At 47.4% G+C, this 27,329-nt stretch overlaps 1 protein-coding gene and 1 long non-coding RNA gene across 19 annotated transcripts in view; one reads left to right on the top strand and one right to left on the bottom strand.

Annotated features, from left to right (window-relative positions):
• Nucleotides 1–27,329, top strand: part of PKNOX2 (PBX/knotted 1 homeobox 2) — a 309,127-nt gene that overhangs the window by 27,931 nt on the left and 253,867 nt on the right. For 11 of the 18 annotated variants that reach the window (XM_072822558.1, XM_072822561.1, XM_072822556.1 and 8 more), the window contains exon 1: nt 22,845–22,986. The gene's annotated coding sequence lies outside the window, so the exon portion shown is untranslated. Of the gene's footprint in view, nt 1–7,226; nt 7,329–22,843; nt 22,987–27,329 lie in introns of those variants that run through there. The other 7 variants (XM_072822559.1, XM_072822557.1, XM_072822554.1 and 4 more) reach the window with 4 other exon arrangements.
• Nucleotides 3,601–26,846, bottom strand: LOC140631187 (uncharacterized). The gene is made up of 3 exons (XR_012028823.1): nt 26,733–26,846; nt 4,980–5,129; nt 3,601–3,714 (listed from the first exon to the last, which is right to left on the bottom strand). It is a non-coding gene; the product is annotated as an uncharacterized lncRNA (long non-coding RNA).

Here is a 27,329-nt window from a genome sequence, read left to right on the forward strand (position 1 = left end):
ATAATCAGGTGACTCCAATTTTACAGACAGGGAAACTGAGTTTCAGAGAAATTAAACGTATCACTCAACATGTGAACAAAGAGGCACCCCGCGAAGCTGGGCCGAGAACCCAGCGCGTCACAATCCTAGATCCTTGACGCCTTCTTTTTGTTATTGGTCTGTGAAAGGGAGCAGGGAAGGTGAGAGGGCTGCACATTGTAGTGTGAGGCAAAAGGTGTTCATAGGAGGGGTGACTGGCAGTTTTCTCCCCTCTACCATGTCCTCTCATATCCAATTGACATTGTTAGACAACGCCAATTTGTACTGGTCTTTTTAATGCTTCTTTATAGATGTTTTAGTTATGTCTGCCCCACATGTGTGTCTGATTTTTTTTCTTGGACTCTGAGCTTCTTGCGGGCACTTTCTGCTGCACGACGCCCTCCCCACCCCACCCCAGAGCAGGCACTGGGCAGCACAGGCTTCCTGCTGGCCGTCCCTGGTGTGTCTGACTTAGGGCCCTGCCAGGGGCGTGGGAAAACAATACTGACCCCGCCTACAAGTGGGGCAGGTAGCAGCCCAACTTCTCACTTTCCCATCTTCCTGTTAGGCCCCAGCCAGGCTTCCCAGCCTGCTCGTTAGCCTCTGCGAGAAATTAAAGTCCCAATAATCAAATCAACCCTTGTAAATTCCCTAGAAGCAGCTCCAGAGCACCAAGGAGCCAGCAAACCCCAGACCCAAATCCATGTCAAATTTCATAGATATAATTTAAGTAGGGATCAAAAAACCACACTAACCTAGTAACTAAGGCTGCTCAAAATGCAGAGTTTATAGTCCATCTGCCTCTCTGCTTCAGGGAGTCTGTATTAAATTTATTGCAAAGTAAAACAAATAAACCCAGGCAAAGGCAGGATGGAAATCTGCATACTCGTCCGAGAATTAGCAGCCCTCTCGGGTTAGGAAGGCTGCTTCTCAATTTGCATCTCTAAGGAGTTGTGACTGGGCTGGGGGCTGGGAGGCCCGGGCAGGATCGGGACTCGCGGCAGGCCTGCCCCCTGCCGGCAGATTGTCGAACTGCAGCCCTGTGGCCTCCGCGGTGGACGTTTGCAGGTGCCCGCAGCAGAGAAGCCGAAGCTGAAATTACTGTTGGGGAGGTGTGGCGCTGGAAGAGCGGGCAGCAGAGGGATGAGGGGGAAGGACACCACGAGGAGGACTTCCTTATTTCTTTTTTTTAAATAATAAATTTATTTTTTATTGGTGTTCAATTTGCCAACTTACAGAATAACACCCAGTGCTCATCCCGTCAAGTGCCCCACTCAGTGCCCGTCACCCACTCACCCCCACCCCCCGCCCTCCTCCCCTTCCATCACCCCTAGTTCCTTTCCCAGAGTTAGGAGTCTTCATGTTCTGTCTCCCTTTCTGGTATTTCCCACACACTTCTTCTCCCTTCCCTTATTTTCCCTTTCACTATTATTTATATTATAAACATAAGACTTGGGGGAGGAGAAGCTGGGAACTTGAGGGGGCTGGAGGGTGGTGGAGGTGGAGATTTAGAGTCCTTACACAAACCAGAAACCGCGGTGACTTTCTTGACTCCTCTCCATCCTGTTTTCCATTTGCCTTTCTCTCCACAACCCACGAATCGCAAAGCCCAGAAAACTGGGGCGGAGGTGGCCATGGGTTCTTGCAAGGTACCGTTGGTGGTTGACTGGTTGTTGGAACCCCAGTAAAGCCAGGCCTCAGTTTCAGGGCTGGGGCTGGGGCTGGGTGATAATCCCTGGGCCTTGAGAGGAAATGCTCCCTTATGGTTTGCCTCACTGCCTCAGCTTGGCTGGCCTGGCCCCACTCAGCTTGCAACCTGTGAACGAAGTGGTGGGACCAGATGACCTTAAGGCTCCTTTCAGTAAATATTATCTAATTCTATGACTCTGTGTTCCGGAATTTGAGGATCTGTGATATATTTTCCAGGGAAACTCCAAGGAACCCAGCTACTCTCCTAGGATATTCCCATTATCCTTCATGACTGGCTCAAATAGACACCTTCTTCCAAGTGATGCCTCACCTGCCTGTTTTAGGCAGAGATAGGAAGTCCTCCTTTTATGACTTTATAGATAGATGGGAATATATATATATATATATATATATATATATATATATATATATTGCTCATTTTGAGCACCATAATAATTTGTTGTATTTATTTATATATCAACCCCATCCCCTCAAATGTAAAGTCCTTGAGCTCCAGAAAAGTAGGTACAGGGAAGGCGCTGGTGAGGCTCATGGTCATTCTCAGGACTTACCAGCACCTCTTTTCCAGCCCAGTGCCTGAAACAGAATAAGTTCTGAATAAGCATTTGTCCAATGACTGAGATAATGAGTAAACAAGGAATAAAGTGGCACAAAATGACAAAGGTTTGGTTGTACCATTTGCCTAGAAACCTGAGTGTGACCCCAACTTTTTGCTTCTCTCATCTCTCTCCCTTGTTCTTCAACTACTCCACGATAGTTCTATCTAGCCTACTTCCCGAGTCCCTCTCCAAGCCAGCTGCTGCTTCTCCATCCCCTCAAGAGTTTAAGAGCATAGGTTCCAGAATCAGAAAGAGCTCCAAGCACTTCACTCACCTAGTCATGGCAATCTAACTGGCCCCGGTTTCTCCATCTGTTCCCCTCTCCCCCTAGACAATATAGCATAGTAGTAGTTAAAAATATGAACACCCAAGCTAGACTGCTCTGGTTTTTAATCCTGGCTTTTTCATTTAGCTGAGTGGCCCTGGGCAAATGTCTTAATCTCTCTGGGCTCAGTTTCCTTTTACATAAACTGGAGTTAACAGAATCTACTTCATAAGGTTGCTCTGAGCATTGCAAAGCTGATACACTGAAAGCCCTTAAAAAACAGTGCCTGGTACATGGTTGGCGTTAACTGACTCAACAAGCACTACCAATTATGAACAAAAAGCAAAGGAATTTTGCAGAGCTGAAGGCAAGCACCCGAAGAAGATGCTTCAAAAGGCAAGGAGGAAACGTAGGGATGAAAAAGTAAAGCATTTCCACAAGGGACATACACAAACATACAAAGAAGCACTTGACTGGTTAGGGAGGTGGAAAAGCAGACTACTCCGTGTCTGCGGAACCCAAGCTGGCATTTTTTTCAGCAGAATCGGAAGTATCAAAGGGTGAACCCAAAGTTTCAAAAGGTATAGCAGCTCCTTGGCCTTCAAGATCTTCAGGGACATGTTTGCTTATGAAACCTCCTGGACCTGGCTCCCCTTATGTCCTCAGCCCTAGCTCTACTCTTCCTCTGACACTTCAGGCTCCATCCATAAGGAAATGCGTCTGGCTCCCCCAAATGAACTGAACTCCCCTTACCTGCAGGTCTTCGGCATGTGAGTATCCTGTCCTGGAAACCCCCCTCCACCTCTGCCTTTCCCCTGCCAGTTCTCTTGGCCTTTTAGGTGTCAGATCCTCTGGGAAGCCTTCCTCATCCCCTAGATGGGGCAAGGCACCCCAACCTGTGCTCCATAGCATCGTGCCTTTGTGCTATGTAGTAGTCTGCTCCAGCTGCTCTAAGAAAATACCACAGACTAGGTGACTTAAACAACAGAACTTCATTTTCTTATAGTTCTGAACACTAGCAAGTCCAAGGTCAAGGTGTTGGTAGGGTTGATTTCTGGTGCAGTGTCTCTTCCTGGCTTGCAGATGGCTACTTTCTCACAGCGTTCTCACAGGGCCTCCTCTCTGTGTGTGCATGGAGAAAAGAAAAAGAGAGACAGAGAGATCTGGTGTCTCTTTCTCTTCTTAGAAGGATGCCAGTTCTATCAAACTATAAACTTTAAGGGGACACAATTCAATCCATAACACTCAATTAGACTGTGAGTTCCATGAGGACAGTGCCTTATCTACTGTTTATTTATATATTTCTTAGCTTAGCCCTCACCCCATGTCCTTGTGAGCCTCTGTAATGTCTATAGGACCTATTCATAGCAAGCACTCAATGAATATTTGTTGAGTGTGAACGAATGAAAGAATTCACCAATTACTGGTAATGACAGTAGGAGCTTTGAAACATAGACATTCAGGAGCACCTGGGTGGCTCAGTCAGTTAAGCATCTGCCTTCAGTTCAGGTCATGATTCCAGAGTCCTGGGATGGAGCCCCTGCTCAATGAGAAGTCTGTTTCTCCCTTTTCCTCTGTCCTTCTGCCCACTTATGCTCTCTCTCAAATAAATAAAATCTTAAAAAGAAGGAGAAGAAAAGAAGAGGAGGAGAGGAGGAGAAGAAGGAGAAGAAGAAGAAGAAAGAAGAAACATAGGCTTTCAGGTATGGTCTAGTTGAGACCTCAGCAGGAAGATGAGGACTAGAAGTCAGATTCTCCACACTCCCTTCTGTTTTGAGTCCAGTACCCTTTTCACTTGGAAAAAGAATTGTCAAAGGGCTACGAAAAACTGGTGATTCTTTTTAAATCCTTGACTGGAGTTTCAAAGAAATGGTCTTTGGTCTTTCATTGACAAACAGAAATCCTCCTTTACTTTGTCTCTTCTGCCACATTGGCAGGCTTCCTATTGTTTTAGTAATATGTTAAAGCATTTGAAATGCTTTTCCTCCTTCCCTCTGTTTGGTTAGGGGCAGCAGAACTTGATCTGAGTTTGGCCAGGGACTTTCTTACCACAGGTTTTGATTCTAAACTGACAACCCAGGGTGTGTGGCTCTTTGGATTCCTGTGTCTCTGCTAATGGATTTTGTTAACTGTTTGTCATTTGCTTATGCAAATCTACCTTTTTCTGCATTAAAATGAACCCAATTATAAAGTGAAATTTCACAATTAAACCACTTAGTGAAGGACATTAAGCGACCAGAAGGAATTGATTTGTAAAAATTTCAGCGATAATTACAAAATGTTTCTGAAATGTGACTAAGTTCTAGATTTTTCTTTAAACAAACATATGTACATGCACATTTTCATATATATATACTCCACAGACACATGCACATATTTTCACACACCTGGTTTCCATCTTCTCACCATGGGACTTGTTCTTGCGCCTTCTCTGGGTCTAAATTTTCCCCAAATAGAGGAAATTCCACCAGCCATCAGATCATGTCTGCAAAGTTCTTGGAAACATTCCAAAAGAAATGGCCACTGGGCTGAGGAAACTGGGGTGGGCAGGAAAACAGAAGAAGGTGTAATGGTTTTAATAAAGTCTCTTTGGTACCTTGGTGATTGATTGATATATCTTGGCATTTGCTTCCCAGCTCTGATGTAATCAATAGCAGTTATAGACCAAGGAGCAGGAAAGGGTGAGGATGTGGGATGGGACAGTATTGATTGCTTTTTACAGGAAAGAGCCTGATGTGGTGATTGCTGTGCTCGGACCACTATAAAGTGGACCTCGCTGTACCGGGGAGAGGTTACCTTTCCTTATATTCATCTAGGCAAGGGGGCATGGAATCCAGAAATTTGGAGATGGCTAAGGATCAATGATATACACCTGAAAAATTATCCTTTCTGGTATTTGAGGGAGCCAGTCACACTCACTTTCCTCATGGCACCCATGATTAGAAGGTGGAAGCCATAGTCTCCCGGGCTGCTGTGGGGACAGGTGGGAAGGATCTTTATAGATGAGGGGCTGATGATATGCTTATGATTTCAGGCTATATCTATATCCAAGAATGAATCCAACCCACTTGGTAGCCTGCTGCCCCCTCAGACAATATAATGTAGAGAGGACTTTAGAAGACTCTAGAGCCTGATGTCCTGAGTTCAAAGTCTAGCCCAGTGTGTGACCCTGGACAGGTTAATTAACCCTTCTGTGCCTTGATTCCCCCATCAGTAAAATGACGATGATAACAGAACCCATTTCCTATGGTTGCTGTGATAAGTTAACATATGTAAAGAAATCAGAATACAGTAAATGATATGCACATGCTGTTATTATCTGGTGGTGATGGATACCTGTATTGGCATCCCTGATTTATGGGTGGAAACTTAAAAGTACAAATTCTTTAATCAAACAGGGTCATCACAACGTTTGCCTTCTGCTGTTGAGAACACAGGGCTGAGGTCCCAAGATCTGTTAAATAATTCTCTTAGTATGTCAGCCCATCAGCTACAGGATTTCTCAAACCTTTTTAGATTTTTTTTTTTTTTTTTTGCTAAAAGCTTTAAAGCATAATCAAGACCAGGTCCAGATACAGTTGAATAGAGCTACATTGGATTGGTAATGTTAGCTTCAGTGCCCAAGAAGTCAAACCAAGACATATATTTATTCATTCAACAAACACCAAACTCTCACTATGTACAAGGCAGTTTCTACTTACGTTATGATTTCCATTTGTGAACCAGAACTCAGTGTGGGTACATTCAGATGTGTAATCACCCCTCTGCAATGTCGTGATAAGTAACTTTCATGTAATGGATATCCCTCTGTCTAAAACAATGTGCTCAAAACAGAAAATGGTTTGTTTAAAAGAAAACATTTGCCACTTAACATTTTTGTTGAAAACAGATTCATTTTTGAAGTACAGTTTTATTTTGTCTTATTGTTATCATTGAATTTTCAGTGTTTAGAAATTCATTTTAGCGTGTGACGTGACTTTAGGGCTTATTTTCTTCTCAGTTGTAGAACTGACTAACATAACTACTAGAACTTGGCAGATTGGCAAGCAGATAGGAAGGAACTCAGGTGGAGGTGTTCTCTGACAGACTCCTGAAAAGTTAGGACTGGAAAGGATCCTAGAGATCCTCTCCTTCATCTCCTTCATTTTAAAGATGAGCCCAGAGAGGTGTAATGACTTTTAGAGTCTGAACTGACACCCAAGTCTAGGGTGCTGTTCCACATACCATGAACTTGTTGTTGATACCCTCCTAGCTCTATATTAAGCCCTTTCCAAATCTCCTTCTGTTCTCAGGATGTAATACTAGGCTAAGTTATTATTTGACAATTCAGTTTAAGTCAATGAAGATGCCCTGAATACTACTTGGTGCCAAGCATTGTGCTAGGCCCAGGATACAAAAAATAAGATGTGGACTCCAACAAAGAGGAGATTGTGGTAGATGGTATTATTGCACCCAATTATTTGCTGCCCCTCCCTGCGATGGAATTATGCTTATCTGTGCCATTGACATCAGACTTTGTCATGTGACTTGGTTTGGCCAATAAAAATTAAGCAGAAGTGATAGGTTACTTTTGAGCAAAGGCTTTCAGGAACATTTTGTGGTCCCATAGACATTTTCTGTTTTCTCTCTGCCAGGAGAATGGCCTGTCCAGAATAAGACCCACATAAAGAGATGATATGAAGTGGAGCCAGAGCCACAGCCAACATATAACATGATGAGAGATAAACCGTTGTGTGGTGAGTGACTGAGATTTTGTGGTTGTTTATCCTGCAGCATAACTAGCACAAACTGCAGACTATAGACAGAATCATAGAGTAGCTGGAGAGACAGCTTACTTCTAACTGAATCACGGGGTTTGGGATGCTTTGCTGGACGTAGACACAGATGATTCAGAAGTAGGCTGAAAGAGGGAACAAGTAACTCTTCAGAGAGGAGGCATCAGGAAGGACTTTCTAGAATTGATGATAGCTTAGGAGAGTTTTAAAGGTTGAAGAGACGTTCACCTTGTTAGGGGCTTGGGAAGTTTGTTTATTGTAATCAGAGAGACCAGCATGCTCAGTCAAACATGAAATATGATATGTTTGAAAATTGCCTGTGATGTCCACAACCATAGGTCAGGATCAGATTTCTTAATCTTTGAAGCCTATTGACCACCCACTACCATGTCAGTTCTCCAAGGGATATATGCAGATACACACATAAAAATGCATCCTTTATTTCAGCCAGAACTTTGGCCCCAAATTATCATCTGATGTTTTATCATAAGAAGCTAAGCTAGACTGTATGTGAGCCAGAGAGACTCTCAAAAGTTTAATTTTCGGGGATCCCTGGGTAGCTTGGTGGTTTAGTGGTTGCCTTTGGTCCAGGGTGTGATCCTGGAGACCAGGGATCAAGTCCCGCATCAGGCTCCCTGCATGAAGCCTGCTTTTCCTTCCCTCCCTCCCTCCCTCTCTCTCTCTCTCTGTGTCTCATGAATAAATAAATAAAATCTTTTTAAAAAAAGTTTAATTTTCAATTTAATCAAAGAACGCTTATACACAATTTGGAAATCAGCAGTTGCCTTGCCTCAGCCCTTCACATTCCCAAGTCCCGCTCCTCAAGTCAGTCAACCTCAACTCTTTCAGCTTATTTCTCATTTGTAAGTGTTGCCATATTTTAAAATGCTATGCTTATACTGCTATCTTTTGATTTGCCAATTTTAGAAATTGTATATTGACTCTCTACCATGGTAGATGAGACCTTAGTTTCTCCCACCCTTTACCCTCCAATGCCATCCCTGCACTTCCCCTCCTTCTACCACTCCAACATAAACCTTTTTTTGTTACGTTGATATTTAGTGTTTATGTACTCATGACTACACAAATATTATTTACTCCTGAGTCAAGTAGCACACTGTGATCGTGTGTTCTCTTTTGTACAATTCTTTGTTCCTCTTGGAATTAATAGTTGCCTCATTTTTAATTGACCTTATGCTTAAATGTACTTATAATTTTTTTCAAATGGTTCAACAATTCCACTGCATACTTGTTAATACCATGTTGCATACATTCAAGCCCATTTGTTCCATTTTTCCCCTTTACAGTTGTCCCTCCAAGAACCTCCTGTTTCTCTGCTCCGATCTGGATTGGTTGCTCTTAGAATTGGAATATTGCATAACTGTTATTCTGAGGCTTCCTTTTACCATCATTTTGAATATTTCCTTTATCGCCTTCTTATGTTGGAGCCCCTATTTCCTGAATTAGCTGTCTTCACTATTACATTATCATCAAACTAAATTGCTAAATTCCATTCTCTTCTCTTTTTTAAAAGATTTTATTTTTAAGTAATCTCTACACCTAATATGGGACTCGAACTTAACAACCCCAAGATCAAGAGTCACATGCTGTACTCACTGAGCCAGCCTGGCACCTCTCTCCAATAACTTCTTAAGAATGAGTACTTTAGAGGTAATTGTCTTGAGATACTGACTACCTGAAAATATATACTACTCTGATGTGTGATTGATAATTTATTTGTGTGTAGAATTCTAGACTAAAAAGAATTTTCTTTCAGAATTTAGAAGACCTTTCTCTGTTATCTTTTAACATCTGATGCTGCTTTTGGAGAAGTTTAATATTCTTATTCTTGTTTCTTTTGCCTGGTTCTTTTTCTCCTTAGAAGATTGTAGGAACTTTTATTTATCCCTCATGATTCAAAATCACAAAAACTGGCTACCTTAGTGCAGTGGGCAGCACGTCAGTCTTATAAAATCACAATGATGATGGTGGTAGGCTTTGATAGATCTCTTTTTTTCTTTTTTTAAAGATTTATTTATTTATTTATGATAGACAGAGAGAGAGAGAGAGAGAGAGAGGCAGAGACACAGGAGGAGGGAGAAGCAGGCTCCATGCGGGAGCCTGACGTGGGAATTGATTCTGGGACTTCAGGATCGTGCCCCAGCCAAAGGCAGGCGCTAAACCGCTGAGCCACCCAGGGATCCCAGATCTCTTTTTTTCATTTTAGTCTTTGTGGTGGGCTAATGAGGAGATTAATGTCCTTTATTTCTCTTCTGTTATTCATCTCTCTCTCCCTTTTGTTTCCCTCTTGGAAATCTTCCTCAACTTTGTCTTCTAAATCTTAGGAGTTTTTGAAAAAAAGTTGTAATTATATTTTTAATTTCAGAGAGGCTTTTTTCATTTATTTTTTTCCTTTTTAATTGTAATCTCTCCTTGCTTTATAGATGCAAGCTCTTACCTTCTTGAATTGATGTTATTGCTTTTTTTGAACTTTTTTATTCCTCCTTGCAAAATCTCTATCACCTCAGATCTCTTTTTTATCTGTTTTTTTTCAGTCTCCCTTTATCAAGCTTGAGTCTTTCTGTAAGTATCTGCTGATTCTTGACTGCTTATTTATATTTAAGAAAGAGACACTGAAAGTTGATTTTGGAAGCTTGTTAGGTAAATGGCAGAGTTTGTTAACTAGTGGGCTTCAGATAGGGTGCTCAGATGGAAAATGAGTCTTTTTATTGAGGGAACTTCAAATAACAGTAACTGGAGTTCTCCCTGGAGTTATTCAGTTTTCAAAGAAGAATCTTCCAGCCTACTTGTTGGCGGTCATGGGAAGTTGCCAACAAGGCCAGAGAAAGGACTAATAGTCACACAGTTCAGCATGCAGATCTCCCCTTAATTCACCACCATACTTGGTGTTCCCAAGTCCAGTATGGTTCTTATTTAGTTCCTCCAAAGAAAAAAAAGTCTCATTTACTGAAGGACAGAGAAATTTGGCTGTCTGTCTATGGGGGTAGGGACCCCTCTTATAAACAGACTTCCCACCAATGCCCCCTCTCCTGCCAGGTATCTGGCCTCAGGGCCATGGGACTTAGTGCCTCTGAAGGCTGAATGTTTCAGGGCTCTGCAGAGTAGATCAGCCCCTACTACAGGCCCTTGGCTTGTGATATCCTCTTTCTGTTGAGTCAGTACCACTCTTCCCTCTTTGTTTTGCTTACAAACCGTGAAACTCTTTAACCCACTGTTTTGTTTCTTTCATTCTTGTCCTTAGTTAATACCTCTGTCATTTCTAGAAGTTGCACAAGTGATCCACAGACTTCTGTGGGGTGATAGCCACTAAGCTGTAGAAGAAGATGGGTGGGTAACTGGGTGTCATTTTGGGTCTTATGGCTCCCTGGGCTCTCCTCAGTTTCCCTTGTAGGCTCCTCTGCTTTGTGATACTCCTTAAATATTGGTGTTCCTCAAGCTTCTGTCCCACAAAGACTCGTCTTGTTAGCATGAGCTGAAGATTAGGGGCAGGTCCAAGGTCAGTTCTGTGGCCCCCTTTCTCTAAGTCTACATCCTAAATTTGGCTCCTGAACTCTAGAGGGGAGGAAGCAAGGAAGATAGAAGGCAAGGCTTGCCTTTGCCAACTGCTCAAGGACCCTGGGCCTTACCTCCTTTCATCCTATCTCAGTGCCTATCTGGCCTTAAAATTGTTTTCCGTCACCCCAAACAGGAGGGACTCCTAGTCTGGCCCAATTATACCAGCCTCATGGAAAGGCAGAGATGTAGAAAACATCCCCTTTTTGTCGTCCTCTTCTGTCACTCATTCCAAAATTAGTCAGGCACCATTCTAGATATTGGAATTATGCTTATGAGTAAAGTAGACTGGATCCTCCCTGGATCTCAAAATCTAGTCCCAGGAAAGGTAACGACAATAACAGCAAAAGAAACACACTGCACCACGTAGTACAGATGCCCCATTGGGTCACTGATGAGCTCTTGTTTCTTAGGCCTGAAACGGGAAGGGGAAAGGAGGTCATGGGTGAGGCAGGGAGCCCTTGAGTAGATGGCCAGTACACATGACGCCATTTCATGCCTCCACATCATTTTTGCACATGTGGTTTCCACTTACATTGACTTTCATCTCTTGTCATTTTGGCAAATTGTATTTGTTCTTTAGAACTGTTCAGTAATCCCTTCCTCTGCAAAGTCTTCCTGACCCTCCCACCCAGATTAGCCACATGCAGCTCTGTGCCCCTCCCTCCTGTATATAGTCAACAGCTTCCTGAGTTGGCTACAGCTTCAGGAGATGAAGGTGCAGTATGAGAGCCTGTGAGCATTGTGTGGGGACGTACTAACTTGAGTTGAGTCCCAGCTCTCCCACATACCACATACTACCTCTGGCCTTGGGCAAGTGAATTAACCTTTCTGAGCCTCAATCTTCTTATCTGTAAAATGAGGATAATAAAATATATCGTAAAGAGTTATGGTGGATATGCAATGACTCTAAAATGCCTAATGAGAGCTTATAATTGACACTCAAATGTTGGTTCCTTCCCTTTCTCCTTTCAAGGAGCTTCCAGTCTAATGAGGGGAGAATTACAGGCAAATCAATAAATGCAGCAATTTACCACAAGTGCTGTGACAAAGGATACTGAACGACATGCCATTGATTTACAAGACTGCCTCTCTGTCTCTCCCACTAGACTGGGAGCTCCTTGAGAACAGGCCCCCGTGGTTCTGTGCCCCCGCCACCTAGCACAGTGCCTGACACACACTAGCTCTTCCATAAGGTTTCAGTAAATGAAATGGTAATGACTCCTGGCTCTCTGATCCTGGTTTCATCACAGTTAGAGCTAATATCCAGCATTGCCTTTTTTTTTTTTTTTCTTTTTAACCCCCATCTGTTCCTTCCTCAAAGAAGGGAAAATTATTAGCTATCTGGGACGAAAATCTTCTCTTTTCACTAGAGATCAATTTTCCCAAACCACATCAAAGTTTGGGACATGAGTATACCCACCGTCTTGGATGGTGCGAATGTTAACAAACTCTGCCATTTACCTAACAAGCTTCCAAAATCACCAGAGGTGAGGGACAACTTGTCTAGTACCCCCTCCTGTGGGACTGGTCTCCCTCAGCCTCCCTCTCTCTGAGCATGCAGACATGCAGACCTCCACCAGCTTATCCATCCTCTTCAAATGAGTCTGTCTCCCAAGAACCAAACATTTTCTCTCCCTGGCCCTGACTTGAAATGAAACGACTTAGCCCACAGACAGTTTTATGGTCCCTCGCCTTCCATTCCTCTTGTTGAGCCCTCACGCTGGTGAGAGCCCAGCCCAAGCTCTGATTTATACAGCTCTCCCAGGCCCCTGTTGGATTTGGAGTCTGGAACAATAAGACAGGGCTATCCATCACCCCTCTGCTCAGATCTCCCTGGACTCATTGGGAAGGAAGGAGGGGTGGGTGGCAGCAAAGACAGCCTCAGGGGTCCTGCCCAGAAAGCATTTGTCACATTGATCAAATGTGCAAGGGGGGAGAGGGATGGGGGAGTGGAAGCTTTTTATCTCACCCAAGCCTACCCTGTAGACATCAGGGATAGAGTAGAGTGGGGACAGGAGTAAGAACACACATGGGGGAGGGATGGGAAGGGAATTTGAGCTCAGAAGTCTGATGGGGACTACAGATGCCACCCCCACCTGCTACAAATCTGAGGGCAGCAACCACTGGTCTGACTTTGTTTGATCACCCCCAGCGTCTCCATTCTCTTTGGCCACATTGTTCCCTAGCACAGTGCCTGGCACGTAGTAGGCATGCAACAAAGATGTTTGCTGGTTGACTAAGCCTCCCTCTCCTCCTTACTCTCCTATCAGATCTCAGGATCAAGGGCCGTTTAAAGTCCTTGCACACATATCCATGCTGTCTCTGTGCTGCTGTGGTTGTGTGGATGTGCATCCTACAGGAACATCTGTGACGTGTGTGTGTCCATGTATGCTGCATACATATCCACATGAGTCCATGTATGAGGAAGAACTTTCTGAGAGTCAGGGTTCTTCAATTCTAGACTGGGCAACCCAAGGGAAGAAACCATGGTCCTGTGAAGAATTTAATTATTTACACCTTGGCTGGAAGAGGTGTCACTCTGCCAGGAGAGAAGGAAATAAATGGGTGGGGTAACCTCCCAAAAGGCCTTTGGTGCTTTCTGATCCCTGGTCAGCCAAAGTAGAAAGGGGGCTTTTATGTGGTTATCATCTGTAAACAACCTGAAATAGTCCTTGCTCCCAGGAATCCTACGCTTTGGACTTGGGGAATCACTTCCTAGGAAACAAATTATTATGGGGTTAGAGGCTGGAGATTTGAGAACAGTCTTCCTCTGTCATTATGCAGAGGGAAGGCTACAGTACATTGTACATGCCACCTTGGGCAGTGTACAAAGACCCCAGGGAAAACATTTTGGTTATCAAGAAATTAGAGGCTTTGTTCAACGCCAGGAAAAGAAAATCCAACGCCCAAATCTAGGAGCTGAAGAAAAGAGAATTCAAGGGCTGTGGCGCTGTGGTGTGCTATTGTGGCTTTGTTGTGTCTTGGTTTTAGTGCTGCTGAAGCAATAACATGTAATGGCCTGAGCATTGCTGCCTCCCTGTGCCTGGGAAGTTGGATGACCTGAGGAGAAGCCAAGGGTGGCTAATGAGTCATTAAGAGTCTTTATCAAATTAGGATTATAATCCATCTCAACATGCAGAGGAAAATGTTTCAAATTATCTACTTTCTTAATTGCAACTCAAAGATTTGGCAGGAAATTATCATGAGAGATAACGTCTGGAAACTGACGGATTGTGCTGCTGTGTGTCTAAGCTTCCATGACTGCAATAGCTGGAGAATTCATCCACACATACTTACACTGATACTTGTACACACAAACATCCCTGCTATACATACTGATTCAGACAGACAGACACACAAAGTTATGTCCGTGCACAGTCGATCATCAGTATTTATTAGGCAATTCACATACTCTGAGGTTGCTTCCAAATGCTTGGAGATTGGAAAGGTAAGATATATATAAAAGACAACCACAACAAGTAGTCTTTGCCTTTAAGAAGCTCAAAATCTAGTTGGGGAGCTAATGCATACATATTTGAAATTTAAGAACATGTGCAAAGTAGCATTCAAGTGCATACTACTATAGTGGAAATGTGAGCCCACAAATTCAGAAGGATACAGGACATGAGTGTCCTGAATTAAGCAGAGTTTCTGGAATGGATGAGTTTTGACTTGAGTATTGACACTCCCACTATGCATTGTGATAGCAGCCAATGGGGACGCAGGCAGAAGAAGACATGCTGAGTCTGTCAAGAGGACCTGTAGCCAAGAAGTGACACAGTGTGTTTGTAAAACCTCCAGGGAAGGGTGGAGCTGGATGACAAACCCTGGTTTGGTTAGACAATGCAAGCTGACTCTTCCTTGCCCCATTATGGCAGGAGACATTTGAGCTTGACCCTATCCTTCCCCCTCCTGTCCAGTCTCAGTTTCTCTGCCTGTAAAACAGTGTGATCTGAAGACAGAATTAGACTTTCCTACACCTCCCTTGGTTGCTGAAAACCTGCGATCTCTGAGTTCAGGGATTGTGCTTTCCTCATCGTTATAGCCCAAGGGCCTAGCAGGTGCCTGGCCAGCCTACATGCTGAATAGAAGTCCATGAGCTGGAACATCTTTTAGAGGCTATCTGTGTATGCATCCTGAATGAGTGAATCAGAGAATGAACAAATGAATGAAGATGTGAATGTTGATGTTTATGAGGAAGCAGTGCAGCATAGTGGTTCCAAGTAGTTCCAAGTATGGGTCCTGGAGGCAGCCTGCCTGAGTCCACACACTTGTTACTTGGTGACAAGTTACTCCCCTTATCTCAGCCTCATGGGGACACCATGGGAATGTGATTAGGCAGGGCATCTTGAGCACTTAGCTCGGAGTCTGGCACTGAGCAAATCATCAATACATATTAGCTGTTATTATTGTTGCTTCTTCGTTTTAATCTTCCTTGCTAGGCTAACCATGCTCCCTGTGCTGGCTAAGTTGAGTATCTTGTTCCTTCATTTGGTCACTCTTTTCTCACCCTCCCCCTGCAACATGGTAAGACAGGACTGGCCTCTTCACACAATGAGGCCTCACCCCTTTCCAGGGTTGTTGCTCAGTTCTCTGAGCCCAGCAGCCTGGCTGCTGTAGGTCTGGCTGCCAGAATGAAGTTGAGAGCGTGGCCATGCAAAATCCTCAGCTCAGGGAAGCTTAGAGGTTGGACGCAGCATCAGAGGCAACAAATGCTCTTAGAGTTCATCCCTGGAGACAGGGAGGAGATGGTCCAGGGTATGAGCAGAAGGCCGGGCAATTCCGTGAGGAGGTAATGGTGAGGAGGTGAGAATGGGAATAGAGCCAAGGGAAATAGAGCCAAGCATGGTGATAGCAGGCATGAGAACTCTGAAGGTGATGAGGTGGCTGAAGGAGATGGGGGACGAGGGTTCAGTACAGGTCTTCAAGGAGAAGAGGTCTTTGTTTTGGAGAGAGTAGACATTTCAAAACTCCACATAACCCTGTGAGTGGAGGAGGGGTGGTTCTTGCAACTTCTGCAGTCTGAGGGAAGAGGCACTGACTGTCCTGCTGTCCTCCCCTCACTCTGTCACCCCTAAGCTGATCCCATGTGGTGGTGCTGGGAAGCAGAGTAGTTGGAAGAACTGGTGAGCCAGAGTGTTACATGATAAATGGTAAAAATTTCAGCATCCAAGCATAGTTTTTATCAAGATAAAAATGAAGCCCAGAGGAGAGGCTTCAATAACAACAATGCAAGTCATATATTAAGTTACAATTTTTTTGACAATCACACTAAAAAAAGGTAAAAGAAATAGGTGAAAAGATTTTTAATAGCCTATTTTAATTTAATTCAAGGTGTCCAAAAGATTATCAATTCAACATCTAATACATATAAAATAATTATTAATGAACTATTTTACATTCTTTTTTTTATACTAAGTCTTCTAAATCCATGATTACACATCTCAGTTTGGATCAGCTGCATTTCAAGTGCTTAGTAGCTGCTCGTGGCTAGTGGCCACTGTGTGTTGGACGGCACAGGTTTGTACCTTCCTTCTCAAATTTTTGTGGCCAAACTCTTGGGATGCCATTTCCCACAAGTGGCTCTTTTTGGAAATCAGCATAGCATTTTACAGTCTAAATATTCTCTTTCTCAGTATTCCTCTTTCTCAGTTTCGTCAAACTGGCTGTGATACTGCCCACCTCTTGCTAGAAACTGGAAAGAGCTGCAAAATCACTTAAAACTCTTCTCTTTCCCTTCCTGCTTCCCACAGAGCCTCTCATCTGGAGTTAGGGCTGGGTAGCAACCTTGAAAGAGAGAGAGAGAGAGAGAGAGAGAGAGAGTGTGAGGCAGCCAATGCTTGAAGAAACTTCCAATATGTACATCACTACCAGAAGAAAGATGAAGTTTTTTTTGAAAGGCTTTGGGGACCGTATTGCTCCTATATTAGAGAAGCCGATTAGAGACACGACCCAATTAATTGTCTATCATGTGCCCAGAAGACAGGTGGCATCCCCCCATGCTCCAGAGGATGGGAGTGAAATGGGGGAGTAGAGAGAGAGGCTTTCTCAGGGTCAAAAAAGTGAATCAGATATGGGCAAGGAGCCTAGACATCCCAACTTCCAGCTCAGAGCGGAATCCTGCAGCCCCACCTTTTAGGAGATGCATTTTTGCAATGTGCAGATCCCCCCAGCCCGGCTCTAAGGGGTGTGCCCTGATGCATTTCATCAGGAACAGAATCTTCCTCACTTGGCCCTGCCCCCGCCCCAGTACCCCAGCCCCACCTGGTTTCAGGGTCAGAAAGGAGGCCTTAGGAGAAGAGTAAGCACCCCCTTCCTCTCTTTCATTGCTCCCATTATCTGTGTTTCCAGCCCTCAGAGCCTGTCACAGCATTCTCAGTACACAATATCTCCCTTCCTCAGGCCAATTAAATAAGCACTATAATAAAGGCGCAGGCAAGTACTGCGGAGGCCCTGGGTAAGGGCTATTAAATCTAATGGCTCCATTTGTTAGAGAGCCTCCCATGTGCCAGGGACTGTGCTGAGCTCTGCCTTCATTATTTTATCTAATCTCCATGGGCTCATGAGCTGGATACTATTATCATCCTCATTTCATAAAGGCAGAAGCCGAGACTTGGAGAGTATCTGTGACTTCCCAGATATGTGCCTATCTTGTGACAGGGTGAAGATTGGAGCCAGGTCCATGTGACTCCAAAGCTGGTATTCTCTGCTAGAGGTGGGGTGGGGGCGGTAGGGGCAAGGAGGTTTTGAAAAGAGATGGTATTTCAGCTAAGTCTTAACAGCACATGGGATTTTGGTGGGTAGGGGGAAGGGGGAATTAAAAGTCAAGACTGAGAGAAAAGCGTGAGCAAGTGCAGGGAGGGCCGAAAGGGCCCTGATTATCCTGGCTTCACCAGGGCTGGCTAGAAGTGGGTTTTTCTTTTCTTTTTTTTATTAATAAACTTTATTTTTTAGAGTGATATTTGGTTCACAGCAAAGTTAGCAGAAATTACAGAGATTTCCTTTGTACTTCCTGTCCCCCGTTCCCCACCACCATCCACAGCCTCTCCCACTACCATCAACATACCCCACCAGTGTGGAATATTTGTTATAGTGGACAAGCCTTTATCGGCACATCATTACCCATAGTTCACAGTTTACAGGACAGTTCACTCTTGGCGCTGTATATCCTGCGGATTTGGACAAATGTCTAAGGACACATATCCACCATTATAGTATCATACAGAGTACCTTGCTGCCCTAAAAACCTGCTGTGCTCTGCCATTTTACCCCTCCCCTGCCCCACGACCATGGCAGCCACTGATCCTTTTACTATTTCTGTAGTTTTGCTTTTTGTGGAATGTCACATAGTTGGTCATACATTATACAGCCTTTTCAGATTGGCTTCTTTCACTGAGTGATATACATTTAAAGTTCCACTATGAAAAAAAATAAATAAAGTTCTACTATGTCTTCTCATAGTTTGTAGCTCATTTCTTTTTAGTGCTAAATAATATTCCATTGTCTGGATGTACCGTTGTTTATTTATCCCATTCACCTACTGAAGGATATCTTGGTTGCTTCCAAGATTTGGTAATTATGAATAAAGCTGCTCTAAGCATCTGTGTGCAGGTTTTTATGTGGACATGAGTTTTAAATTTGGGTAAATACCAAGGAGTACAATTGCTGGATCATATGGTAAGAGTATATTAAGTTTTTTAAGTAACTGCTACAGTGTCTTCCAAAGTAGCCGTATCATTTTGTCTTCCCACCAGCAATGAATGAGACATCCTGTTGCTCCACATCTTCATCAACATTTGGTGTTGTTGGAGTTTTGGATGTTGGTCATTCTAATAGGTGTTAGTGATACCTTATTGTTTCAATTTGCAATTCCCTAATGACAAATAATGCTGAGCATCTCTTCATATACTTACTTGCCATCTCTATATCTTTGGTGAGTTGTCTGTTCAGATCTTTTCCCTGTTTTTATTGGGTTGTTCATTTATTTAATGTTGAATTTTAAGTGTTCTCTATATTTCTTGGATAACAGGCCTTTATCAGATGTGTCTTTTACAAGTATTTTTTCCCATTCTGCAGCTTGTCTTCTCATTCTCCTCATGCAGCAGCTTTTAAAACAGATTCCTAGGCCCTTATCCAGATGAACTTTCTCCAGGATTCAACCAGGAACCCAGAACTATAAAGAAGTTCCACAAGGAACCTATGCAGGAAGTCCGTGGGCTAACACTGGGAACCATGGAAGGTGGTGATGGGGAGGCGTAGGTGGGGATGCAGGAGATTAACTGAAAGGTAGACCAGGGCCAGATGAGGAAGTAAAATTTGAATGCCATGCTAAGGAGGGTGGCTTTCAAGTCCCTTCTTTTTATCATAAAGTCCAATAAACATTTGAGGCTAAATCTTATAGACAGTGGTTTCCTGAGGGGAAAAATTGTTTTAGGAAGAACACTCTGGTGATAGCATGTAGGAAGTATTGGGGATATTGGTGGCATTAGAGCAATTAGGAAATCATCAAAATATTCATATTCCAGGTGACTGGTGGTAAGTCCCTCAGCTGGGCTGGGGCAATGATGGAGAAATAAATTCCATCCAATTCAATTTGATAAGTATTTCTTTAATGTTTTCAGGACTAAGCACTTTATCAAGGTTCTAAGGATTCTAAGATGAAGTAGTTATCGTCCCCATCCTTAAAGAACTCACAATTGAGATTCATCAAAAAAAATAATTGAGAATAGAGAGAACTGGTATGTGGACAGTGTTACGGACTGAACTGAATTATGTCCTCCCCTAAGTTCACACAGTTAGAGCTTCAACTGTGGTGAAGCTCTAACTCCCAGTGTGACTGTATTTGGAGATAGGGGCTTTAAGGAGGTAACACAAGTCCTAAGAAGGGGTTCTCTAATCCAATACGAATGGTGTGCTTATAAGAAGAGAAAGACATCAGAAATCTCTCTCTCCCTCTGGTGCACACAGAGGAAGGCCATGTAAGGACATAGCAAGAAGGTGCCATCTGTACGCCAGGAAGAGAGGTCTCACCAGGAACCAATCCTGCTGGTACCTTGATCTTGGACTCCCAGTCTCCAGAACTATGGAAAAATAAGTGTTGTTTGGGCCGCTGGCCCTGTGGTGCTTTGTTATGGTGGCCTGAGCAGATGCATACAGATAAGCTTAAATTTTATTCACAGGCTGATAATGACAGGACTCAGGCCATTGATTATACATATCCACAGCTCATAGGAGACAATCTGGGCTGGTGTGAATTGCTTATCCTAAAGACGAATCACGTGCAGACAAGAGTGAGAAAAAGGCCCAGAACCATACCGTAGGAACTCCGGTGTTTGTGATGGCTGGATGGGTAGGGACTCCTGTTTGGTCATAATGTTGATGTGTTAGTGACTTACATGACATGTGTGCCCCGCTCCATCCTCTTCTTCATCCTCAGAAGGGTGATTTGGGAGAGACTGTAGAGTATGTAAAGTGAATTCTACAGATTTAATTTCCACTCTGTCCCTTCTCTGCTCGCTGACAGAGCCAACATTTAGATATGGAACTCCTGGAATTTGACATATTGGCAATTCATGTGTTCAGTAGATATTTACTAGCTTGTGTTTGTCTGTTGGATTCTTATATTATTATCGTTTAATGCTTTATATAGTGGTGCTCTGCCTTCTTCAACTAGAATGAAAGCTCCTTGAGGACAGGAACTGTAACTTGAATTTCTTTGCTTCTGCTCTTTCTCCTTAGCTTGTGCACACAGCTGAGCTTCCTTCCAGTGGGTACAGGACAAATATTTGCTTTGAATGATTTTGGAGGGATGGTTACATTTAGGTAATCATTTTTTAAGCTTTTGCAAATTACAAATGTAGTTAAAGCAAGTACATTTATTTTAAATTACAATGTGCAGTTTAAGGCATCAAAAGGGTATTAGTAGAAATCACGGTACTTTAAAAGTCTCCAAAAATTAACAGCTCATGGCAATAGATCTCCTGTATCAAGAAAGAGTTGGGCACAGAACTAGATCTCAGAAAATGAGGGGTGTGACAAGTGTGAATCAGTGATGCATGGCTGTTGCCTGCAGTACTATTTATGGCTCACTGACACCTCTCTGATGGGGTTAAGTATTTACATTCAGCCTGATTCTCCCCTCTGACTCTACAGGCTACAGCAACTCACTGTGAGCCCTGAGAAAGAGAGAAAGCCTTCCCTCCAGGGGCCCCGGGCCCGGGCGGGGGCAAATGGATCTCCCCTCCCCCTCCCATATCTGAAGAGGGCTTCCCTCTGAGAGTTTATGGCAGCCTGACCTCCAGCCTCTGGGTTGGAGAATCTGGCTGCTTCTGTACTACATAAAAAGGGCAAGTGCATTCATTATTATTATATTATTATACAATGTATAATATATAATAGCGATTATGCTGTCAGCAGCCAGAGTCTCTGACCACAGATCAGAGGCTGGGGTGACATAAATCCACCTAGTGAAGTCTTTGGAGGTTCTACGTGAAGGTGAGAGGATTCAACTCCATCCATAAAGGGGGCTCTGGGTGAAGACTTTCTTCCACAAGCAACTTTGGAGGTTGAATTTGGGGAGGGACTGGGAAGACCTGGACAAGCAGTATTTAGTGTATCTGGGACATGAGGCAGAACAGGTCTCAACTGCCTCTTCCGAGCCATGGAACGCTAATAGCTCTCGTCCTTGCCCACGATGGAGGCAGATGAGGAGTGACCCAGAGGCCTGCAAAGACTGATGGGGCAGCCTTCAACTTCTTGGGTCAGATTCTTTACTGAAAACCTGGCCTGCTTGGGTTTCACTTTCTGCTTCCCTTGCTTACATCACTGTCTTTGTCTAGGCTTTATCCAGGCCCCCTGCCTGCTCTGGGGTCAGAGGATCAATCGCTGCCTGACTGTGGCTGAACCAGCTCCTCTAAGGGCAGCAAGGAGCAAATGTCAAGGGGGCCCCTTTATGCAGAGGGCCATGTGCTAAGTCCTGCATCTGTAGGTGGCTGGGTGCCTACGCCTGGCACTTAGTAGGACTGTAATCTTTGCGGAATGAAAGAAAGCACATACACGTATGACCATAAATCCTTGCACTGGCCTTCTTAGAGGGCCGCGCGCCAATTCGGATTTCTTCCTTGAAGTGGATGGAAGCCACCCTAGCAGGCCCAGGCTGAAACAGCCCAGCTGGTCGCTCCCTTTATATTACACCACCCGGACCCCCAGAACTCCGGTACTTTTTAGAATGAAAATAGCAGTGGCTTAGAATAGGCTTGCCAGGCATTTGCAAAGAGGTGATTTACTGACAAAGCCTCTACACCCTTTTATCTCTCCCTCTGCCCCACCCCATTACAGTCTCCCCCTCGGTGAGCCGAACGCCCCGGGAAGCCCACAGCAGAAAAAGCTCTTGAGAATAGGAATAACTAACCAGAGTGTCATCCGAGCACCTTTTCTGGGGCCAGGGTAATGAGAATTATTCAAATGCAATCATAAAAATGAGGCCATCAGGCAGGAATAGGGTGGGGGGTGGGGGGAAGGAGTGGTGGTGGAGGGGAGGCTCCCTCCTCGCCAGCTCTAAGTTTCCTGATTTCGGGGGAGTTGTCTCGGGGTGCACGGAAAGCCCCTCCGCCTCCCAGCCGCGGAGCCCAGGAGGCCGTGTCTGCGGAGGGCGCGGGGCGGGGTGGGGGTGGGGGTGGGGGTGGGGGGCGCGGCCCGGTTCCGAGGGGGCCTCGGCGCGCCCGGGTCAGCGGCGGGCTCGCCGTCCGCGGCCGCCTCCGCAGCGCCGCTCCGCCTCCCGCCGGCAGGAGCGGGCCCGCGCCGCCGTCTCCGGGAAGCCTCCAGCAGAGGGAGACACTCCAGCTGCGGCGCGGGCCTGGGAGCGCCGGGCCGGAGTGGGTGGGGGCGCGGGGGGTGGGGAGCGAGCGGGAGTGGGGCGAGGGGAGGTGTGTGAGGAGGGGGGGCTCCGGGGGGCGGGTCCCTGTGCCGCTGACGTCCCGAGCAGTGCTGGGAAGTATAGGCTGTGTTGTCACGCCGGTGTCAGTCTGATGAAGATTGGCATCAGGTAAGCTGTCATTCATTTCCATGTCAGAGACGCTTTTGCAGGCGGCGGCGGCGGCGCGGCGGCGGCTGCTGCTGCTGCGGGCGGCTGCCTCAGAGCGCGTGTGTTTTATTCCAGTCCCCAAGCCAGAGTATTATTCATTGCGACAGGGCAAGGAGGAGAGAGGGAGAGAGGGAGGCAGCAGGGAGGAGAGAGGGAGGCAGCAGGGAGGAGGGAGGCAGCGAGCAGAGAGGGACGGCGGGAGCGTGCAGAGAAGCTGGGGAAGCGCCGGGAGAGCGCGGAGCGGAGCAGCGCGAGCGGCGCCGAGGCCCGGGAAGGAGGCGGCCGGAGCGGCGCGGCCCGCCCGAGCCCCGGCCCGAGCCCCGGCCCGGCCCGCGCGCAGCCCCGCCGCCGCCCCCGCCGCCCCCGCCGCCCCCGCCGCCGCCGCCGCCGCCTGGCCTCGCCTCGCCTCGCCTCGCCCCGCTTGGGCCCGCGGCCGGGCGCGCATTGTCCGCGGCCCGAGACGCCGTAGCGCGCGGGCGGGGAGAGCCGGGGGGCCCGGGAGTAGGGACCGGCGCGGGCCGGAGCCCGGGTGCAGCCGCCGGGGCCGGGCCGGGCCGGGCCGGGCCGGGCCGGGCGGCCCGCGGGCGCGGTGGGAACCGGGGGCCGGCCCCGGGCGCGCTCTGGGCCGGCGCTCGCTCGGCGCCCCCGGCCCGGAGCTGCCTGCGGGCGTTCGGAGCGCAGGAGCCGCGGCCGCGTCCCTCCCCGCCCGGGGAGCCGGGCCGAGCGGGCTGTGCGGGCGGGCCGGTGGGGACGGGGCTGGGGGCCTCGCCCCAGGACCAGCGGCTCCGCGGGGTCTGCGGCGAGGTCGGGGAGGCGCCGGGGCCCAGGGCGAGGTCGGGGAGGAGGGAGCCCTCCTGGCTCGAGAACTGGGACGCGAGTTCGCAAAAGGGGGGACGGGAAGCGCCCAAGAGCCGGGCGCTGAGGGGCTGGAGCGGAGTCCCGAGTCGGCCGCGCAAAGTTTGCGTTTCTTTGGGGTTGGGCGAGCGGGGCTGTGCGGACTCCCGAGCCCGGGGCGGCGACGAGGGAAGCGGGCGGTCCTTCGGGGCTCGGGGCGAGGGAGCCGAGGTTCCCGAGCGCCGGGGACCGGGCTGGGAACGGCGGGGGGCGGGGGGCGCTGGGGCGCAGCAGCCCGGACTCAGGGCCACGCCGGACTTCGGGTGGCAGGAGTCAGGCTGTGCAGAAGCGGGACTGAAGGGCTGCTGAGTCTACACCCCGGCCCGAGCAGCGGGCTCAGGTCGGAGCTGGGGGCCCGAGCTTGCACCTGAGGCTGCACCCGGCGCGACGGGTGGCGTCCCTAGTATTTTGCCCTGGGATCGAGGCCATCGGAATTTGGGGAGGGTCGCGCGAGCGGGTCCCCTCGCTCCGTGGGTGGAAAGGCGTGTAGGCAGGCGATGAAAGTAGTTGCCCCGGGGCCGTGGCAGGCGAGCCCCGAAGGTCTGCTGCTGCTCCCGGGGAGCGGGTCTGGAGCCGAGGACCTGAGGCGCGCAGGACCCGGTCCCGGGAGAAGGATTCGGGGAAGCGGACAAATCGAAGGGACGTTCCGGGTGGAAGCGGCCGGGCAGCGCCGCAGGGCTCGGAGTGGGTCGGAGGACCGAGCCTGGCGGCTCCGCGGGCTCCGGAAGGCCCTCGGGGGGCCGCGGGCGCAGCGCGGCGGGCGGTGCGGGCGGTGCGGGCGGCGCGGGCGGCGCGGGCGGTGCGGGAGGCCCGGGAGGCCCGCAGGGACAGCGGCCTGCGCGGGGGCCCGGCTGCGAGCTGCCGCATCGCGCGGGGAGGCCGGGCTGCGGCCGGGACAGGAAGGGCTCCGAGTCCGCCGTCCCGCCGAGCCGCCGGCTCTCCACCCGCGGGCGCTGCCGGGGAGCCCGCCCGCCGGCCGCCCGTGTGTCCAGCCTGCGAAACGGGGGCGCTCTGGGTCCTCTACCCTCACCCCACTTGGTCTCGGGACTTCGCCAGCGTGTTGACTTTTCGGATTCCGAGTGCTCTCCAGCGGGTGGGAGCCAAAAGCTTCACATTTGAGGCAGATCTGGGTGACCCTCCGCTCCCCAAAGCCGAGCAAATGATGGTGTTCAAACATCTATTACGCAAAGCCCTAGCCCCTAGCCCTCTGGCTCGCCCTGCCCTGCCATCCGGCCCCCCAGGGGCCTCGGGGTCTTAGGGAAAGGGAAGGGGGCCTCCTGCCTCTGCACTCGCGATCTCCCACTCGAGCTGCACCTCGCAACCGCATTTTCCCCTCCCACGGCTCAGGCCTAGCTCGTTGGTGGGAGAGAAGTCCCGACCCGGGTGGGAGGTTATTATCCCTCTGGCCAGCCAGGGAAGCAAAGCGTGTAAGGGGCTGGACGAGAGGAAGACTTGAAATTTCTTTCTTTCTTTCTTTTTTTTTTTTTTTTGCAATCCGGAGCCCACGGTCCCGGCCCCCCGCAGTCCCGGCCCCCCTCGCTCGGGCCGCCGGACCGCGCTTCCGGGACTCAGAAGACGCGCGACCCACGAGTGGCCGCAGCAGCCTCGGGCCTCTGGACTGCCCGGCGGCGGCCAAGCTCCAAGGCTGTTTTTCTGCAGGCTTGGAATTCGAGAGCTCTCCCGCCGGGAGCGGGAGGGCGGGAGGGAGCCGTGACCCCACGGAGACTCCCCAGTCACCGCCTCCCCTTTGTGAGCGCGAAAGGCATGAAAGCCCAGAGAAAGAGAAGCTGCTCCGAATAAGGGGCAGGGGGTTACTGGAGGGAGATGGGCCCGGCCACCGCTCACAGTAAAATGCCTCGTGCAAATTGCACTGAAGTGTACCCAACTTGAGACTGGCTGTTTTATGATCCTTTCTGGGAGTTTACTGCTCCATGCTTTTAAGTCTATAGATTGCTTTAAGTTAATGAAAGTGCTGCTTTCAAAAGGGGCTTTTATTGTGCGGCAGTGGCAAAGCCTGTACCTCCCCTTTACTCTTCCAAAATGGGCCTGTTTAAAAAGAGGGAGCCTCCTGGAGTTCCCACATGGACAGAGCCTGGGGGAGGATGCCATGTGACAATGAGGATTAATAAAAAAAAAAAAAAATCAATGTCCAAGTAATTCAGAAAGACGAGTTTACTTCTTTTCCTGTCCAGTGTGTCACCTGTGCCTTCTGAAACTGCCTTTTGGACTTGCACTGAGTCAGACTTGGAGTGCTGCGGGATACCTCCCCCTTACCCCCTGTCTCAACACTGCTTTATGTAGGCCTGACCCTGTTCAATTAAACTCAAACTGGATTTCAGGATTTCAACCGGCTGCCAATTCAAACTGCAACTAAAATATTTACTTGGAGCCTGGGGGGAGGGGCTTTGCCCTGCATTTAGTAAGACAGATGTGTTAAAATGTCAGGGAGAAAGGCTGGGAACCTTGAGAAGAAACATGGAAGGCTATTTTTCAGCGCTTTCCTCTTTTTCAATCTATTTGGCACAAAAGGTGAGAGGACAAGGTTTTTGACTAGGTCCTAACACAGAAACTGCAGTGGGGCTGGGCTGTGGCTTTGACCGCATGTCATAACCATTTAAACTGTGGTTAGTTGTTCAAAGCCCAAAGCTTCTCCAAGCTGGGTTTCATTAACTCTACACCAGTTGCCTGGAAGTTCAGTAGCAATAAATTGTATAAACACATTTGAAGTAAGTTAGTGATGAAATAAGGAGAATTACTGTCTTGTGAGTGGAGAATCTTGAATTCATGGAGTTTTAACTTAACTGGAAACATACCTCCTCTCCCTCAGCCTTGATGTTTATGGGTGCACCAGAGTGTGTGTTAAATTTCTGTCTGCCATGTCCATCTTCAACCTGGGACTGTAACTCATTAGGGACCAAGGCATGCCTAGAAAGCAAAAAGACTGGGTTTTAAAGGGGGCTCTATTAGCCTGGTTCAGAAACCAAACCAAACCCATCAACCTGACTTCCTTACCCTGGGTGAATGCAACATAAACAGCAGCAGAGCAGGCCAAATTAGATTTTTAAATGTTAGCGGCTTAATAATACTGTGTTGTTAGCAATTGAATTTGTTTTTATTAAAGAAACAACCTATAAAATTTATAGGCTTCCAACATGTTGCAAGATTTCCTTGTTATTTATTTAGTACCTCCCCCCCCGAAATTCTATCTCCAATTTCAGACTTTTGTTCCTGATTTATTTAATTTAGAGCACATTTTCTAAATTAGTTCAAGGAAGGTGAGAAATGCTGTTATAAGTTTTCCTTTTTCCTATGCTGTGTGGCATAAGGACTGTGATGCTGTAAGATATATATAAATGTGTGATGCAATTGCTGGAGGTGACGGCATGTGAAGCCAAGTGTCTGGATCAAAC

Source organism: Canis lupus, chromosome 3 (genome assembly GCF_048164855.1).
Source record: "Canis lupus baileyi chromosome 3, mCanLup2.hap1, whole genome shotgun sequence".
Lineage (NCBI taxonomy): Eukaryota > Metazoa > Chordata > Mammalia > Carnivora > Canidae > Canis > Canis lupus.